An 18,883-nucleotide genomic window follows, 5' to 3' on the forward strand; every position below is an offset into this window, starting at 1 on the left:
AGTCTGAGTAAAGTGTTAGTGGCTCAGCTCGCCCCTCACAGCGGTCTATCACACACACGTTATCTGAGCCTGGAGACGCTGCCTGCATGTCAGCGCTGTGCTCCTTACACTTATGCCGCCATTCCAGCCAGCAACCCACTAACCGGGATGCCGGCCCCTTACTCACCACTGTTCATACTTCTGGCTCTGTTAGGGGTGGCGGCGTGCTGCGGGAATGTACGCTCGCCGTGGTGGGACTTACAAATAGTTCCCTCAGGAGCTCAGTGTCCTGTCAGCGGGGAATAGGACCATTAAGCCTTTTGGAAGTTGGGCCGTTCCCCCTCCCCCCATAAGTCCCACGAAGCAGGCAGTCTGGTGCCAACCAGCCCTGTCTGAAAATAACAAACAGAAAAAATAAATGCAGAAAACTCTTCAGGAGCTTCCTTCAGCGTAACCGGCTCCTCTGGCACATTTTCTAAATGGAGTCTGTTAGGAGGGGCATAGAGGGAGGAGCCACACTATTAATTTCTAAAAGTGCCCAAGGCTCCTAGTGGACCCGTCTATACCCCATGGTACTAATGTGGACCCCAGTATCCTCTAGGACAGGCCTGGCCAACCTGTGGCTCTCCAGATGTAGTGAAACTACACATCCCAGCATGCCCTGCCACAGTTTTATCATTCCCTAATAGCAAAACTGTGGCAAGGCATGATGGGACTTGTAGTTTCACAACAGCTGGAGAGCCACAGGTTGGCCAGGCCTGCTCTAGGACATCAGAGAAAATAATTTATATCTCTTTGACCTACATTTATAGATGTTAGTCCAAAGAAGTACTAATTAATGATGCTTACTTACAAATAAGTCTATCACGGTACACAGTACACATATGTCACGATGTTCTGATTTGTCGCTGTTGAGGCACAGTGCAGGGGACACCTTCCCGCAGAGATCAAATCAACAGCCCCCTGATGGCCAGTCGGTTGCTATTGAGGCTTCTACACCTGTCGCTGCTGACTTGCCGAGAGCAGTATATGGGACCCCTTCCTGCAGAGCCCAGCCCCCTGACAATCGATTAGTTACTATTGAGGCATGTGCTCCTGTCACTGCCTACATGTCGAAAGCAAAGCACAAAACATCTTCCTGCGGAGCCCCACCCACTGCCCCCTGACGGCCAATCGGTTGTTACTGAGGCACATACACCTGTTGTTGCAGACTTGCCAAGACACCTCTACCTGTGGAACCCCGCCCACAGCCCCCTGACAGTCGAATGTGATGATACTTAACCAGCGGTGCAAGTATGCGGGTACGCTCGGGTACGGAGTACCCTTAAGAATTTGGCAGCAGGTACGCAGTACCACCTGCCACACACTTTGCCATTACCAAAATTATAATGTGCCAACAAGACCATGGTGCTTGGCAGCAAGACAGCTCCTCCCACTTTGTCAGGGTTACTGGGAGTGCGAAAGTGGCTGTATTTTCCTGTTATAATGGAGGCATTACTATATATTTCTATTATACTGGAGGTATCACTATATATTTTTAGCCTTGCCTCCAGATTCTCCCCCCCCCCCCCCCAAAAAAAAAAAAGGGTCTGTCATGTGGCCACGCTGCTGGTGTCATGTAGCTACTCCCACTAGCAGCATGTGATCACGCCCCCTCACAACACATGGCCATACCCATTTTTCTGCACTCAGTACCACTAATAAAATATTTCTACTTGCACCACTGTACTTAACCTAAAACCTGCCCTGGAAAATGACCTGTGTGTATGGGGAAAACTGCATTGCATTCGGTTCAGTGGTTACAGGGGTTAATTCAGACCTGATCGCTCACTAGGATTTTTTTTGCAGCCCTGCGTTCGCATAGTTGCCGCCCATAGGGGAGTGTATTTTATCTGTGCAAGTGTGCGATCGCATGTGTAGCAGAGCTGTACAAACAGATTTTGTGCAGTCTCTGCACAGCCCAGGACTTACTCAGCCGCTGCGATCACTTCAGCCTGTCCGGGACTGGAATTGACGTCAGGAACCCTCCCTGTAAATGCTTGAACACGCCTGCGTTTTTCCAAACACTCCCTGAAAACGGTCAGTTGCCACCCACAAACGCCTTCTTCCTGTCAGTCTCCTTGCGAATGCCCGCGCGAATGGATCCTTTGCACAAACCCATCGCTGAGCGGCCATCCGCTTTGTACCCACGCGACGCGCCTGCGCATTGCGGTGCATATGCATGCGCAGTTCTGACCTGATCGCCCGCTGTGCGAATTCGCAGAGTTCTCATTTATAAGATGTATAGATAGAGAGATGTATTTACATTTGCTACTAAATCTAAACTATTGTTATCAATTTTCAAAATGACATTTCTCACGTTCCATGCCTGCCCGGACTTGTACAGTAACTCTTCTATTTAAGATCATTTGTGAGCAGATTTCCAGGTTCTTTAACCAGGACATATTTTTCTTCCAAATAAGCAGATTTTTGACACCTAAACCCTAAAAAAGGAGTTTACTGACGATATTGGACGGTCCGCAGCTGCCAGGTCTTATACGTTACTCACTGGCACTAACACTAACACAACCATTTCACAAGTCGCACTCACCGCATTACTGTACGTAACTACATGTTTTACACTCAGCAGATCACATCACTATAAATATCATCTGACTTTGTGTTCTACAGGGAACTATTATTAGGATTAGATGTTCCCTGCGAAGTTCAGACAATTTCAATATAACTTTGGCCAGACAGACAGGTCAGTGGTTGGATGATGAGACTTTAGGTCCATAAGCTGCAGAACTACTTGTTACAATGTTTCATGTGTATTATCACTGTATGAGCAACAAAGATCTTTGTCTGGTAACAGTTCATCAGTCTGACAAAGGAATGCTACGCACATGGAATGTGATTCAGAGCAGAACACGATGTTCTCATTACGGCAGGAGTAGGGTGTGTCTACAGATGTGAGCTAGATGTATACATACAGGGGGTAATTCCAAGTTGATCGCAGCAGGAATTTTTTTTAGCAGTTGGGCAAAACCATGTGCACTGCAGGGGAGGCAGATACAACATGTGCAGAGAGAGTTAGATTTGGGTGGGGTGTGTTCAATGGGATCCGGTCTGAAGATCGACAGTGTCTAGGTCGACAATTTTTAGGTCGACCACTATAGGTCGACAGTCACTAGGTCGACATGGATGGAAGGTCGACAGGGTTTCTAGGTCGACACGTGCTAGGTCGACAGGTCTAAAGGTCGACATGAGTTTTTCACATTTTTTTATTTTTTTTTATTTTTTCATACTTAACGATCCACGTGGACTACGATTGGAACGGTAAAGTGTGCCGAGCGGAGCGAAGGCACCATGCCCGAAGCATGGCGAGCGAACGCGGTGCACTAATTTGGGATCCCGGTCACTCTACGAAGAAAACGACAAAAAAAAAAAAAAATCCTCATGTCGACCTTTAGACCTGTCGACCTAGCACATGTCGACCTAGAAACCCTGTCGACCTTCCATCCATGTCGACCTAGTGACTGTCGACCTATAGTGGTCGACCTAAACATTGTCGACCTAGACACTGTCAATTTGATGAACCACACCCGTGTTCAATCTGCAATCTAAATTGCAGTGTAAAAATAAAGCAGCCAGTATTTACCCTGCACAGAAACAAAATAACCCACCCAAATCTATCTCTCTCTGCACATGTTATATCTGCCCCCCCCTGCAGTGCACATGGTTTTGCCCAACTGCTAAAAAATTTCCTGCTGCGATCAACTTGGAATTACCCCCACAGTAAATGCATATGAGATAGTGGGGCCTAGTTAATAAGATCTGAGTAAAAGCCTTGTACTGTAAAGTCACATTAGACTAGCCTGCCTGTTGCAGCAGTTTGTAATGCCTTTTACAGGCTACTTAACGTTAGCCAGATGTCCACAAACTGCGATGGAGCCCAGGTTCAGACTCAGCTGAGCTAAACGTGCATGCGAGCCCACTGTGTGGGATTGTGGGTACATTATGACAGTGTCGTGGGCGTGTCGCATCTAAGGACGCACTAAGGTGGTCATTCCCAGTTGATTGCTCGCTAGCGGTTTTTAGCAGCTGTGCAAACGCTATGCCGCCTCCCACTGGGAGTATATTTTAGCTTAGCAGAAGTGCGAACGAAAGGATCGCAGAGCGGCTACAAAGTTTTTTTGTGCCGTTTCTGAGTAGCTCAAAACCTACTCAGCGCATACGATCACTTCAGACTGTTCAGTTCCTGTTTTCACGTCACAAACACACCCTGCGTTCGCCCAGCCACGCCTGCGTTTTTCCGAACACTCCCTGAAAACGGTCAGTTGACACCCAGAAACGCCCAATTCATGTCAATCACTCTGCGGCCAGCAGTGCGACTGAAAAGCTTCGCTAGACCCTGTGTGAAACTACATAGTTCGTTGTAATAGTACGTCGCGCGTGCACATTGCGCCGCATGCGCAGAAGTGCCATTTTTTTGCCTCATCGCTGCACAGCGAACGAATGTAGCTAGCGATCAACTCAGAATGACCACCTAAGGACGCGCCAATTGGTGATACAGAGTCTGAAGACGCTCATTCAGACACACACCTGTCCACCAGAGAAGGGCTTGTAGCAGCATCTGTATATAGGGCCTGATTCTGATATGTATGGGATTGCACAGTGCAGGGAAGCGCAGGGAAGTGGCTGTGCAATCCCATACAACGTATTCTAATGTAGCAATAGGCGTCTATAGGAAAAAGACATCTCCTGCCAGCATCTGCGCTCCGAGGGCTGCGTACAAAGATGCAACATCGGATCACCATCACGATCATCGGTTGTGATGGGTAGAGCCCACGTCCATCTGCATAGCCGATGTTTACTCAGACTGGCCGCCGGGACTCCTCTGCCAGGTCTGGGAAGTTTGTGTCTGACAATGCAGACCTTGGGCTTGGCACTCCTCAAACACAGGGGTGACACTCCCCGTTATGTAGCAGAGTCCTGGTCGCCGCCACCGCCGCTCCTCCCACTGCGACTAAGGGGAGTAGGTGCAACTGGGCTCATGTAGGCAAAGTTCAGGGAGGGCGGCATGTCGATGTAACTGCAAGCAAAGCCGACTTGTGCGTACATGTAAATACGCCTGTTTTCAGGGGGGTATTATGTATAGGCGGGTGCAGGGGAGCACTAATAATGATGACAGATGAGATGGTATAACTCCTCTGCATACTGCCGAGATCCCAGCAACATGACCTCACTCCCCCCTAACACCCCCCCCCCCACCCCACCATCCATACTTCACCACGTCAGTCCCTACCTGGAGGGGACAGCAGTAACATCAGCAGGTATGGACAAATATGTGCAATTGCTTCTGTGTATGCAACCAGGGACAAAGGACCTAATTCAGACCTGATCGCTCGCTAGCTATTTTTTGCAGAGCTGCGATCAGATAGTCACCGCCTATAGGGGACTATATTTTTGCTGTGCAAGTGTGCAATCGCATGTGCAGCCGAGCGCTACAAAAAAGTTTTGTGCAGTTTCTGAGTTGCCCAGAACTTACTCAGCCGCTGCGATCACTGCAGCCTGTCCGGGCCCAGAATTGACGTCAGACACCCGCCCTGCAAACGCTTGGACACGCCTGCGTTTTTCCAACCACTCCCAGAAAACGGTCAGTTGACACCCATAAACGCCTTCTTCCTGTCAATCTCCTTGCAATCAGCTGTGCGAATGGATTCTTCATTAAATCCATCGCTCAGCAACGATCCGCTTTGTACCCACGCAACGCACCTGTGCATTGCGGTGCATATGCATGCGCAGTTCTGACCTGATTGCAGCACAGCAAAAAAAACTAGCGTGCAATCAGGTCTGAATGACCCCCAAAATAAGGGCAACTTGCATTCAATTCTGCATCAGTCCCAAAACGTTATGTTTCAGAGTAGCCCACACATGTGTATGGCTGTGATACAAATATTGTGCTAAAAGTCCAGGAATCGCACCTCACGTCGCGTATCGCACATGACAAGTGTAGGAGGACACAAAGATAAAAGCGAGAACAACGTACAAAGACCCTCATTCAAGGTCGATCGCTCGCTAGCTGTTTTTTGCAGCACTGCGAGCAGATAGTCGCCGCCTACAGGGGAGTGTATTTTAGCTGTGCAAGTGTGCGATCGCATGTGCAGCCGAGCGGTTAAAAAAAAATGTTGTGCAGTTTCTGAGTTGCCCAGAACTTACTGTGATCGCTTCAGCCCGTCCGGGACCGGAATTGACGTCAACCACTTGGGAACACCTGCATTTTTCCAAACACTCCCAGAAAACGGTCAGTTGCCGCCCACAAACGCCCTCTTCCTGTCAATCACCTTGCGATCGGCTGTGATTGCAGCTTTGCAAAAAATGCTAGCGAGCTATCAGGTCTGAATGACCCCCAAAGTCTTCTCTACACTTCTAACGGTTCTTATATGTATGAGCCCAAATACTGTACATTCCCAAGAAATTACGGCATCGGTTCTAGAAGCTGCATCACTGGTACATAATGACCCCCGATGCACTAGTAACAGATTTATATAAAAGACAAAGAAATCACACGTATAACGGCACACGTAGAATGGAGCATATTTGTTTATTCTCCTTGTCTTGCGGACACAGATGGCGCTTGTTGGCCTACATTTGCTTAATGTAAGAATCTCAAAATTATTTAATCCAATAGTCCCAGTTTTAAACAATTACCGAAAGCATCTTACAGAACTAGATCCTTGTGTTACTATAACATGTCTCTGAGTAATACTGAAAACATAACCGGCTACATAACTGACACCGCTCGTTTGCATATGTTTAAAGTGAGGAATGAAAGGACGCCATCCAGATGCCATCTCCGCTGCAGCATTTCTAAGCGCTTCCTCGTGTCCTATATAACTCAGTTGGTTTACGTACATTTCCGATGACTGACAATCTGCGCTGCACGCGTGCAGATCTGTGTCTGTGACCACAGCCGCAGCGCCCATTAAGCCACCGTGTAATTGACATGCTGCAGCAGTTTGGATGCGGGGAAAGAGAACCATAAAGCACTACAGAAAACGTGGGGTGTGTCAGCCATGTTTTCTGGGTGTGCTGTAGCCATTGGCTGCGTGCTCAGATGCAGCATCACCGGCTTTAGCAGCAGAGAATTCCCCATCCATCCTGAGTAGCGTGAGGATTACCCAGATGACTTGCGCAGATGATCTGACGCTTCATACTCGGAGGCAGCAGCAGATCAATTTGCCAAGAAATTACTGATATGCTTGGGGTTTGCCTCTTCACCCCGTGTGTGCATGGGTATCCGTTCACATGGTCGACCATGTTATGGTCGACAGTCATTAGGTCGACCACTATTGGTCGACTTGGACACATGGTCGACACATGAAAATTGTCGACACATTAAAATGTCGACATGGGTTTTTTAACTTTTTTTTTTCTTTTGGGGAACTTTTCCATACTTTACGATCCACATGGACTACGATTGGAACGGTAAAGTGTGCCGAGCGAAGCGAAGGCACCATGCCCGAAGCATGGCGAGCGAAGCGAGCCATGCGAGGGGACGCGGTGCACTAATTGGGGTTCCCAGTCACTTTACGCAAAAAACGACACAAAAAAAAGTAAAAAAACTCATGTCGACCTTTTCATATGTCGACCTTTCATGTGTCGACCATTTCATGTGTCGACCATGTGTCCATGTCAATGTCGACCAATAGTGGTCGACCTAATGACTGTCGACCATAACATGGTCGACCATTCATACCGGAACCGTGTGCATGTGGGTCTCCACCGGGTGCTCCAATTTCCTCACACACTCCCAAAAACATGCTGATGGGTCAATCATCCAAGTCTGCTGTCGCACTGTGGTGGTCATTCCGAGTTATTCGCTCATTGCCGATTTTCACTATGCTGCGATTTGTTGCTAAATGCGCAGGCGCATGGTACACAGCGTGCATGCGCTTACTTATTTAACTAAAAACTTAGCAGTTTTGCTGTTGTCTGTGCGACGCTTTTCAGTCGCACTGCTGATCGGTGAGTGATTGACAGGAAAGGGGCGTTTCTGGGTGGTAACAGCGTTTTCCGGGAGTGTGCTAAAAAAACGTAGGCGTGTCAGGTAAAAACGCAGGAGTGTCTGGAGAAACAGGGGAGTGGCTGGCCGAACGCAGGGCGTGTTTGTGACGTCAAATCAGGAACTAAATGGACTGAGGTGATCGCAATCTAGGAGTAGGTCTGGAGCTACTCAGAAACTGCAAGAAAATATTTAGTAGCAATTCTGCTAATCTTTCGTTCGCTATTCTGCTAAGCTAAGATACACTCCCAGAGGGCGGCGGCTTAGCGTGTGCAATGCTGCTAAAAGCAGCTAGCGAGCGAACAACTCGGAATGAGGGCCTGTGTCCGATGACGCAGGACTAGATCTACACGTGCGCTGTGCTGCTCTAATCTGGTCAGACTGGGCACTGTTCTACGTACTCCAGACCTGATTAAAACTTTGTATTAAAAAAATGGCGGCAGTCCATGTAAACTACTGTAATACTTTAATGTGGTATATGTGTCTGCATTTGGAACAGCTTTTGATAAGAACTAAATGAGCTATTAACCGCAGCACTTATTAGATCCTGCTTGGTGCTGGGTGACAATGTCTGTCCCTGTACTGCTATGTTCCTGCGGCCAACAGATTAGCGTTAACACTTTAATCCACTGCAGACTGTCCTTAGTTGAGCTAAGTATTCTTAGATCAGCCTTCTGCCAGCAACACAGCAGTCCTGAGCCACAATAAACAATTACAGTTTATGCTAATGTCACCATACCAGACATATTGGGGGAGATGTACTAAGCCTGAAAAGTGATAAATATCACTGTGATAAAGCACCAGCCAATCGTCTCCTAACTGCCATGTCACAGGCTGTGTTTGAAAAATGACAGTTAGGAGTCGATTGGCTGGTGCTTTATCACAGTGATATTTATCACTTTTCAAGCTTAGTACATCTGGCCCTTTGCCAGGGAAGTCTTTCACCATATGAACCAGCCCCATTAATATTACCATTCCCCTATATACTACCCCTCTCCCTCCTCCTTGTTTGCTCCTGCTAAAACCCTCTGCTCCCCCAGCCTTCGTCTTGTGACTTCTGTGGCACCCCAGAGAAAAATGTGTATTCTCCTTTAATTGAATAAAACAGCATTTTCTATTCTTGGAACCTAATTGCTGGCAGGGGACTAGACACCGCCAGGCCTATGCAAAGGTGTGGACGCCACAGCCATTTATTTAGCAGGTTGTAGACGGCACGTGGAGACAGGTGTGGGTGCAGAGGAGCCATTGAGAGTCTGACTGAGTTACAGAGGCTGTGCTGATCATTAAACCACAGGAGGTTGAGTGCTAAACCTGATTTCCATTCACACATACAGACCGCCCAGCTACAGTACCACATTGAGAAGTGTGCCTCGGGACAATATGCAGACAACTGCCACAGATTGACCCCTGTTTTAGAGGCGGCGCTGTCAGCGTGGAGACACTTGTTATTTGGACAATCGCTACAGAGACATGTCACTAAGTTGGAACCTAAAGACATATTTGCCACACAAACCCTGTGTATAATCGGAATACAGTGACACTGCCTACCCTGAAACAGAGAGCCAGGTATTTGATTCCTAGACCTACAGTGCATTCGAAAAGTATTCACAGCGCTTCACTTTTTCCACATTTTGTTATGTTACAGCCTTATTCCAAAATGGAATAAATTATTTTTTTCCCTCAAAATTCCACACGCAATACCCCATAATGACAACGTGCAAAAAATTTTTTTTTTTTTTTTTTTTTTAGATTTTTGCTAATTTCTAAAAAAATAAAAAAATAAGAAATCGCATGTACATAAGTATTCACAGCCTTTGCTCAATATTTTGTTGATGCACATTTGCTAGCTCTTACAGCCTCAAGTCTTTTTGAATATGATGCCACAAGCTTGGCACACCTATCTTTTGGCAGTTTCGTCCATTTCTCTTTGCAGCACCTCTCAAGCTCCATCAGGTTGGATGGGAAGCGTCAGTGCACAGCCATTTTCAGATCTCTCCAGAGATGTTCAATCAGATTCAAGTCTGGGCTCTGGCTGGGCCACTCAAGGACATTCACAGAGTTGTCCTGAAGCCACTCCTTTGATATCTTGGCTGTGTGCTTAGGGTTGTTGTCCTGCTGAAAGATGAACCGTCACCCCAGTCTGAGGTCAAGAGCGCTCTGGTGCAGGTTTTCATCCAGAATGTCTCTGTACATTGCTGCACTCATCTTTCCCTCTATCCTGACTAGTCTCACAGTTCCTGCCTCTGAAAAACATCCCCACACCATGATGCTGCCACCACCATGCTTCACTGTAGGGATGGTATTGGCCTGGTGATGAGCAGTGCCTGGTTTCCTCCAATCATGATGCCTGGCATTCACACCAAAGAGTTCAATCTTTGTCTAAACAGACCAGAGAGTTTTGTTTCTCATGGTATGAGAGTCCTTCAGGTGCATTTTGGCAAACTCCAGGCGGGCTGCCATGTGCTTTTTACAAAGCAGTGGCTTCCGTCTGGCCACTCTACCATACAGGCCTGATTGGTGGATTGCTGCAAAGATGGTTGTCCTTCTGGAAGGATCTCTTCTCTCCACAGAGGAATGCTGTAGCTCTGACAGAGTGACCATTGGGTTCTTGGTCACCTCCCTGACTAGGGCCCTTCTCCCCAATTGCTCAGTTTATATGGCCGGCCAGCTCTAGGAAGAGTCCTGGGGGTTCCAAACTTCTTCCATTTATGGATGATGGAGGCCACTGTGCTCATTGGTACCTTCAACGCAGCAGATATTTTTCTGTACCCTTCCCCAGATTTGTGCCTGGAGACAATCCTGTCTCAGAGGTCTACAGACAATACCTTTGACTTCATGCTTGGTTTGTGCTCAGACATGCACTGTCAAGTGTGGGACCTTATATAGGCAGGTGTGTGCCTTTCCAAATCATGTCCAGTCAACTGAATTTACCACAGGTGGACTCCAATTAAGCTGTAGGAACATCTCAAGGATGATCAGTGGAAAAAGGATGTACCTGAGCTCAAGTTTGAGCTACATGGCAAAGGCAAATACTTATGTACATGTGATTTCTTAGTTTTTTTATTTTTTAGAAATTTGCAAAATTCTCAAAAAAATGTTTTTCACCTTATCATTATGGGGTATTGTGTGTAGAATTTTGAGGAAAAAAAGAATTTTTGGAATAAAGCTGTAAAATAAAATGTGGAAAAAGTGAAGCGCTGGAATACTTTCCGGGTGCACTGCATGTTTCTTTAAGGAGGTGCCTAAACTATTTGCAACAGGTTCAGTTTAAACCTCAGGGCCCCAATGCCTCTGACACTGACACAGGATCCATGAGCTCCAACGTTATTCTAATTGCCAGTGAAGATTGGTACTGTGTGTAAGGATAGTGAGGGAAAATAGAAAGTGTATTTTTCTGAGCCTCAATGACTTTAATCAGTTTTTTACAAATTATTTTTCTTGATCATATTCTTCATTGTCTTCTTGAAAATTGCACCAATTAATATATGCATAACTGTGATTAGACTGATTATAAATCAGAATCTTTATCAACCATTGTTTGAGTTAGGCATAAACCATATTGTTTCATCCGGTGCATTGTGAGCTGTCAATTGAATTAGTCTTTATTGAATGCCACAAAGTGATTTAATCTTCTTGAATGTCATTTTCTTGATTATCTTGATATTGTGAACTAATTACTCTTTTTCCATCTAGCATTCATTGCGGTAAAATAAATACTCCATGGAAATTGCTGTTAAATGACCTTTCTGTTTATGTATCAGTCTGTCCTAACTCTCTGAACCACTCACATCCAACAAGGTACAGGGGAGAACATCTCAGGGAAATGGTCCATCAATAAGCCACTGAATACTTGTGATATCTATCTCTAACCACATAGACATCCGCCAACCTTGGGGTCTTACATTTCCAGTCCCGTCCCTACACTTTTCCCTTCACACGCCACTACTCTCCTGGACCATCTCAGAACACCATAAATCCTGCCATCCTAATCCGCATCCTCTCCTCATGACTACTCCTTCCCTTTTTAATGTGCCCTCTGCAATGCCAAAAATAAAACCCCTGCTATTTTATTTGACCTCAGTCTTTAAACCCAGGCAGGAAAGGGACAATGATTATAGTGGAAAATTAAGCAGCTTGCTTCATTTCAGATGTTTTATTTATTTTTAGAAATGATTAAATGATAGATTAATAACTTATAAATAATTAAAAGAGACTTGATTAATATTATATGAGTTTCTTCACTCTTAATAATAATAACAACCATAAAAAAATACATTCACATCCCAGCGCAATGTCAAAGAACTTAAGTAGCAGGTAGAATTCCTGAGGATGATAGACTTAATCCAGTGCAAGAGCTCCAACTCAAAGTACTAAAAGCAATCCTTTAGGTTTCCAGCTGCCAGGCCACCACGTCTGATTCTTCACTGGGTAAGTATTTTATGTAGGAAAACACAGGTTTTAAGGTACAGAATCGGTGGAGACAGAGATCCGTACAATTGTCCACAATTCCCCAATGGTGGGCACATGGTAAAGTTATCATGTAGTAACATGTACCCTAGATGCACATCAAAGTCTTGCAGTAAAATCTCTCCCTGGCTGACCCTGATGCCTCTTACTAATTCCTCTGTCCTGCAGGATGCCCCCTGTGCCTGAAAGAAAGATGAAAAGTAGCAAAGAACACGCCAAAGTAATTGCCTTGGGATGCCCCTCTCGAGTCATGCTCTCACATCTCCTTGGTGGAGCTTTTTTTTAGCATAGCACCATTCTTACTCATATCTGCTTTCTTACTGTACATGGGGCAAATTTGCTTAGATATCTAAGGTCCGGCCTGTGGCATGTTCCATTGTCTCTACTGGGTCTATATATCAAGACAGGTGAAAGAGTCCACTCAGCACAGGAGCTGGTGAGAGAGGGGGCCCCACAGCAACATCACTCCGGCCCCCTCCTCTCGTAAGCTGCTTCTGTATAAAGATCTGCATTAGAGGAGCTGATTCTCACTGCAACCTAAATGTGCACCACCTTCCCGGCTAATGCTGTATCTGCACCATAACTGCTTGATTATCCATAAAACAGAAAAATCAGACAAAGGGTGTCTTGATACCAACACAACCAGCATATGACATAGAGCTGGGGTCATTACACCAGAAGTAGCAATGTAAGGAAGCAGCCTTGACCGCAAACAATAAGGACAAAACTCGTAAATAATACCCGTTTGCTGTCCAGGAATGTCTGGTGGCTCTCTAATTTCTGGGAGTTCTGACTGTGCTCCAGCCAGAATACCCCAACCTCTGGTCATTAAGAGGCCCGGACACATACTGTAGCTGCTTTATGAAAAAAATCAAACCATTTCGGCCAATGAGACCAGTAATACTGTTTATGTAATATTTCACTTCCAGTTGATACATTTTAGTGGTCCTCTCCGTATGGAACAAAACCAAGGCACTGAATTCACATTTGAATGCTCAAATACCAGAGACTATCCCACCTCTCTAGGAACGTTCAGTTAATGTTCCATGTTGTAAACATTTCAATTTAAAATGCTCATGTTGCCAGTACTCTCTGCCTCAGTGATAGGTGATTAAGACCACACAGTGGGACTGGTCCTGAGTCACATGTTCTGCATCTCATGCTAAAGCTGCCGCCGAATTCATTACTACTGACATTTCCACTTGCAGAGTCTTGCGGTGGTGCAGTTCTGTGTCTGTGCATATTTAGATGCCAACATTTCATCTGGTCTCTCACACTTCAGATGAAACGCGTTGGGAGTTCTCTTTGTTTACTATGTACCTACTAGATTGAATTAAAATAAGCATACTCTATTAACACCTTTTAGGTGTGCTGGACTTTAAAACCTGATTCTTCCTTGTACTTTTTTTATGTGCTTTTTATTTGTTTTTAGTATTTCTGTTTATGACATTGTGTGTAATAAATATATATTGATGGTATGTATTGCTCTTTGGACATTTCTTCCTATTAAATTAATATTTATTTCTGATAAGGATAAATAAGTTTTATATGCACTGCTTTTGTACTTTATATACATACATTTATCAGTATTGTAGAATCAAAAAGCACATGAAAAACACTATTAGGCACTCCTATCCCCACCTAGGGGTCTATGTACTAAGCCTTGGAGAGAGATAAAGTGGACGAGATAAAGTACCAACCTACCTGCTTCTAACTTTCATATTTTTTTCAAACACAGCCTGTAACATGGCAGTTAGGAGCTGATTGGCTGCTACTTTATCTCTCTCCAAGGCCTAGTCACATTTTAATTCATATATGGATCATCACTGTCATGAACCTGACTGTAGTTCTCATATTTGGTGACTTACCTCTGCCATCTGTCCATGATCCTGCGTCTTTTCTGCTTACTGGGATAAACAGCTTGCCAGTACCATGAGTTTCCTGAGTGCTGAGAGTTAACGAGCTCCACCAGTGTTGATTAAACTTCTGTGTGAATATTGAATTCAGCAAGTCTCTCAGTCTCTCTATGATGTACCTACGCAGCAATCATTGTTGTCATTATACTATATGCCTCTCTGACTCCAGTGGCCATCAGATACATTCTCCACTGTGCTCAGCTCTCTGGTGTTTGGGCCTAAAAACCAGCGTCCTCTGTTTATTTTAGGAGTTTAGGCTTCAGTGTCTTTCCGGCCTGCTAGGCCTCACTCCACAACAGAGCCTAATCTGGATTACTGACATGACAGGGTCTGATCACCTGACCTGGAGCTATCCAATCCAGTGCCAGCCTGAGACTCTCTGAATCACCTGACTCTGTTCACCAATCACCAAGGACCAGGAAGTATAAGTAAAGAGAATTGTGTTACAGAAGCTGCCAGTTCCTTGTGTCACACAGCTCAGTGTGAGCTTAGTAGCTGAGCTCCCTAAGAGGTAACACTTTTACCTTGGTTCCGGTAAAACTTTGCTCTTTTGCTACCCAGTCTGGATTACAGTTGTGTTACCAGTTATATCCAGTATCAGTCTCGTCTTAAAGACACAGCCGTAGTATTCTTTAGTCTCGTTTTAAAGACACAGCCACAGTATTCTTCCATCCTGCCTTAAGGACACAGCCACAGTATTCTTCAGTCTCATCTTAAAGACACAGACGCAGTATTCTTCAATCTTGTCTTAAAGACACAGCCATAGTATTATTCAGCCTTGTCTTAAAGTCACAGCTACAGTCTTCAGTTCTTCTTCAGTCTTGTCTTAAAGTCACAAGCACAGCCATTGTTCTACATATAGTTGCATTTCCAGTTATATCCGGTACCAGCCCGGATTACAGTTGCGTTCCAGTTTTACCGGTACCCAGCCCATTTCACAGTGCGGTTCTCAGTCTCACCAGTAACGAGCCCGGTTCTCAGTCTCACCAGCCTGGTTCAACATCTTCAGCTCTCCTCCCAGTTCTGTGCAACTCCAGAGAACCTATTTCATAGTAACCTTGAGTACACAAACACCTACTCCTGTGACAGTATATCCAGTTCAGTCTCACCAATACATTCACCATCCTGCTATCAACACCAAGTCCGTGGTGATCCAATGGTCAGGATACGGATCCCTCTGCTGAGGCCCGGGATTGACCCCCGGTCAGGGATTGCTCCTTACTACTTCATCTCACTGATTTGCACAGACCAGCCAAATATACATATAGTCCTCTTGTTACCCACACGGACTTCACATACACGCCGGGTTCACAAAAACCACAGTCATGACAACCACTGGTAAATTTGTTTTGGATAGAGCTGACACCCTGGAACAGAGGGGTGCTATTCTTGTTTACAAATTGCATATTAGCATTTTTTGAGCTTACTATACAATTGCTACATTAATACATTTTGGATCTGTAATCATCCCTTGTTTTAAATATACTGGACACCAGTACACAGCTTTGCTGCATTTACCCAGGAAAAAGGAGCAACAGTTTATTTGAGATCCATTGAGGGCTCTATTCCAATTAATCACAGATAAAGCATTTTTTTATTTTCCCTATATTTGGGGATATGGATTACCAAGAAGTTCCATTGTATCTGTGAATTTTAGATAATGATCCATTAGCTGGATTTTGCCCTACTATAGACAAAAAACATCTTGCCTCCTACTATCTTATTGAATTTGATTTTATACAGTTTTGAGGTTACAAATCCATCAATTGGACATATAGGGGGTCAGTCAGACCTGATCGCATGCTAGCTTTTTTTGCAGCACTGCGATCAGGTCAGAACTGCGCATGCATATGCACCGCAATGTGCAGGCTTGTCGCACGGGTACAAAGCGGATCAGTGCTGTGCAATGGGTTTTACGAAGAATCCATTCGCACAGCCGATCGCAAGGAGATTGACAGATTGTGGGTGTCAACTGACCATTTTATGGGAGTGGTTGGAAAAATGCAGGCGTGTCCAAGCGTTTGCAGGGTGGGTGTCTGACGTCAATTCCGGTCCCGGACAGGCTGAAGTGATCGCAGCGGCTCAGTAAGTCCTGGGCAACTCAGAAACTGCACGAAACTTTTTTGTAGCACTTGGCTGCACATGAGTTTGCACACTTGCAAAGCAAAAATACACTCCCCTATGGGCGGCTACTATCTGCTCGCAGCAGTGCAAAAAAACCCTAGTGAGCGATCAGGTCTGAATTAGGCCCATAGTTATATTAGAAATGATCCTATAGTTACCTCATAGATGTCCCTTGATACCTACCCCTTAAGAAGTCCGCTGGGACGAAACGCGTAGGGTTTTATTAGTCTAAAGTTCACGGTCCAAATTAAGTGAGGACCCTTCCCTGAGCTCACACCTGAATAAGATGGAGGAAGGGTTACCATAACACACTCTCTTGTATTGGTTGTGACCGACTGAATCTTTTTATGTATGTAGAATCTTTTTATGTATGTAAAATCATTATTTTATAAAGATTACTCAATTATGTTAAATTGAAAATAAATATTTGGTATCTTTTACTGATTGGCTATTTGGCTCTGTCTGTGGGTGATTTTCTGGTGAGAGGGTATTTCTTACAGGATTGCCTTCAAGACCATTGCTGGACTATAATTGTCAAAATTATCGGACTATCATTGGCCAAATAAGAATAAGAAGAACTATACATATAAGAAGTTTCTTATTTACCTTAATTAACTAAATTTAGCGTATTGATGGTTATTCTAATGTGAATATTGAAAATAGGATACAATCCCACTTCACTATATATTAGTGCACTCTGGTATTATTTTGTATCTATATACATGTGTGTGTATATATATATATATATATGTGTGTGTGTGTGTGTGTGTGTGTGTGTGTGTGTGTATATATATATATGTGTGTGTGTATCTATATATATATATATATATATATGTGTGTATATTATATATATATGTGTGTATATATACTGTATATATATTTTTATGTATATATATATATATACATACATAAAAAAAATATATATATATATATATGTATTTATCTATCTATCTATCTATCTATCTATCTATCTATATATATATATATATATATATAAAACATGTTAGAAATATGTTATTAATGTCTTTTGTGTAACCAAGCCGTTCTTCATCCATCTTCTTAAGCTGTATTGGAAAAGAATTATGATAAAAGCTGGAAGCTGCACACATAGAGATAGATTTTCTGTTTGGTATTCCTCTACCCTCCCTCTATATCATAGGCTTGTTCCAGGCTGTCACTCCTGTCATTTCTATGGTAATGTATTCCATTTATGTTACTGTCTAGCAATTAATCATAACTAGTGTGAGTCTCTCTTGTTGTGGGTCCTTATTAAGAAGGGTCGGCACCTTCTTGGGATCTGCCAACTTTACTAAATATCACCAAAAAGCAATAAAATATGTGTCTGGGCAGATAATGATGTCTCACACCGCTGCAGAATTAAGGGTGACGGGGAGTGTATGAAAGGATCACACTAATGTTTCATGGGAATACATTACTGCAAATCTATTTTCATTTCATTTCAATCACAGTTTAGGAACAAGTCTTTTTCCAGTTTCTTAATTTGCAAACAAAACAAGCATATTATGCGCAGAACAGCGGGGTAACTGGCGCTGATCAACATAAAATAAACTGTTTTTTTTAAAGCCTGTATTCTGATTGGCCCACTCTGATTTTGCTTGATGTGAAATAAATAAGGCAGAATTTACAATTGTGTGAGAGGAAAAAAAAGGCAGCGATACAGTTATACTGTACTAACATATACCTCTCAGGATTTAGCGGAACCATTATATAACACATGGGGCGGGATGCAGCCACATCAGGAATGCAGGCAAACCGTCCACCACTTGTCCTCCTTATAAGGTTAGATACATCTCACCCCCCCCAGATGTTCTACAAATGAATATTATGTATCATGTGAGACATTTCTTAGTAACTGTATTGTCACCTACTAAATACTCAGCAACATTTTAAAAAGCAAAACTGACAAATTCTAAGCCTTGATCAAGATCCACCCGAATATCACATTTAGTGGCCCAAAAAGCAGAGATGGGGCCAGCCACACCCCAAACATTGGAAGCTGCACCCACTCTGGTAGGTCCAGCTCATTTTCAGGGTCTGAGTAATGGGACTGTCCCACCAGGGTGACATGTCCCCTAATATGTGTTAAGATATGTAGATGGTCAAATCTTGACACAGGTCTGGTTCTGGGTCACATTATTCCCCTACTGCTACTGGCCACCTGTGTTTCCAGCAAGTCTACCTCCTCTTGTCTCTCAAGACCTCCCTCGGAGTGTCACTTATAACCCCACCCTCCCTCTGATTGTCACTCATGGCCCCCACCCTTCCTCCCATTGTCACTTATGACCCCCACCCTCTCTCCCATTGTCACATATGACCCCCAGCTTCCTTC

This window comes from Pseudophryne corroboree, chromosome 4, assembly GCF_028390025.1.
Source record: "Pseudophryne corroboree isolate aPseCor3 chromosome 4, aPseCor3.hap2, whole genome shotgun sequence".
NCBI classification, from domain to species: domain Eukaryota; kingdom Metazoa; phylum Chordata; class Amphibia; order Anura; family Myobatrachidae; genus Pseudophryne; species Pseudophryne corroboree.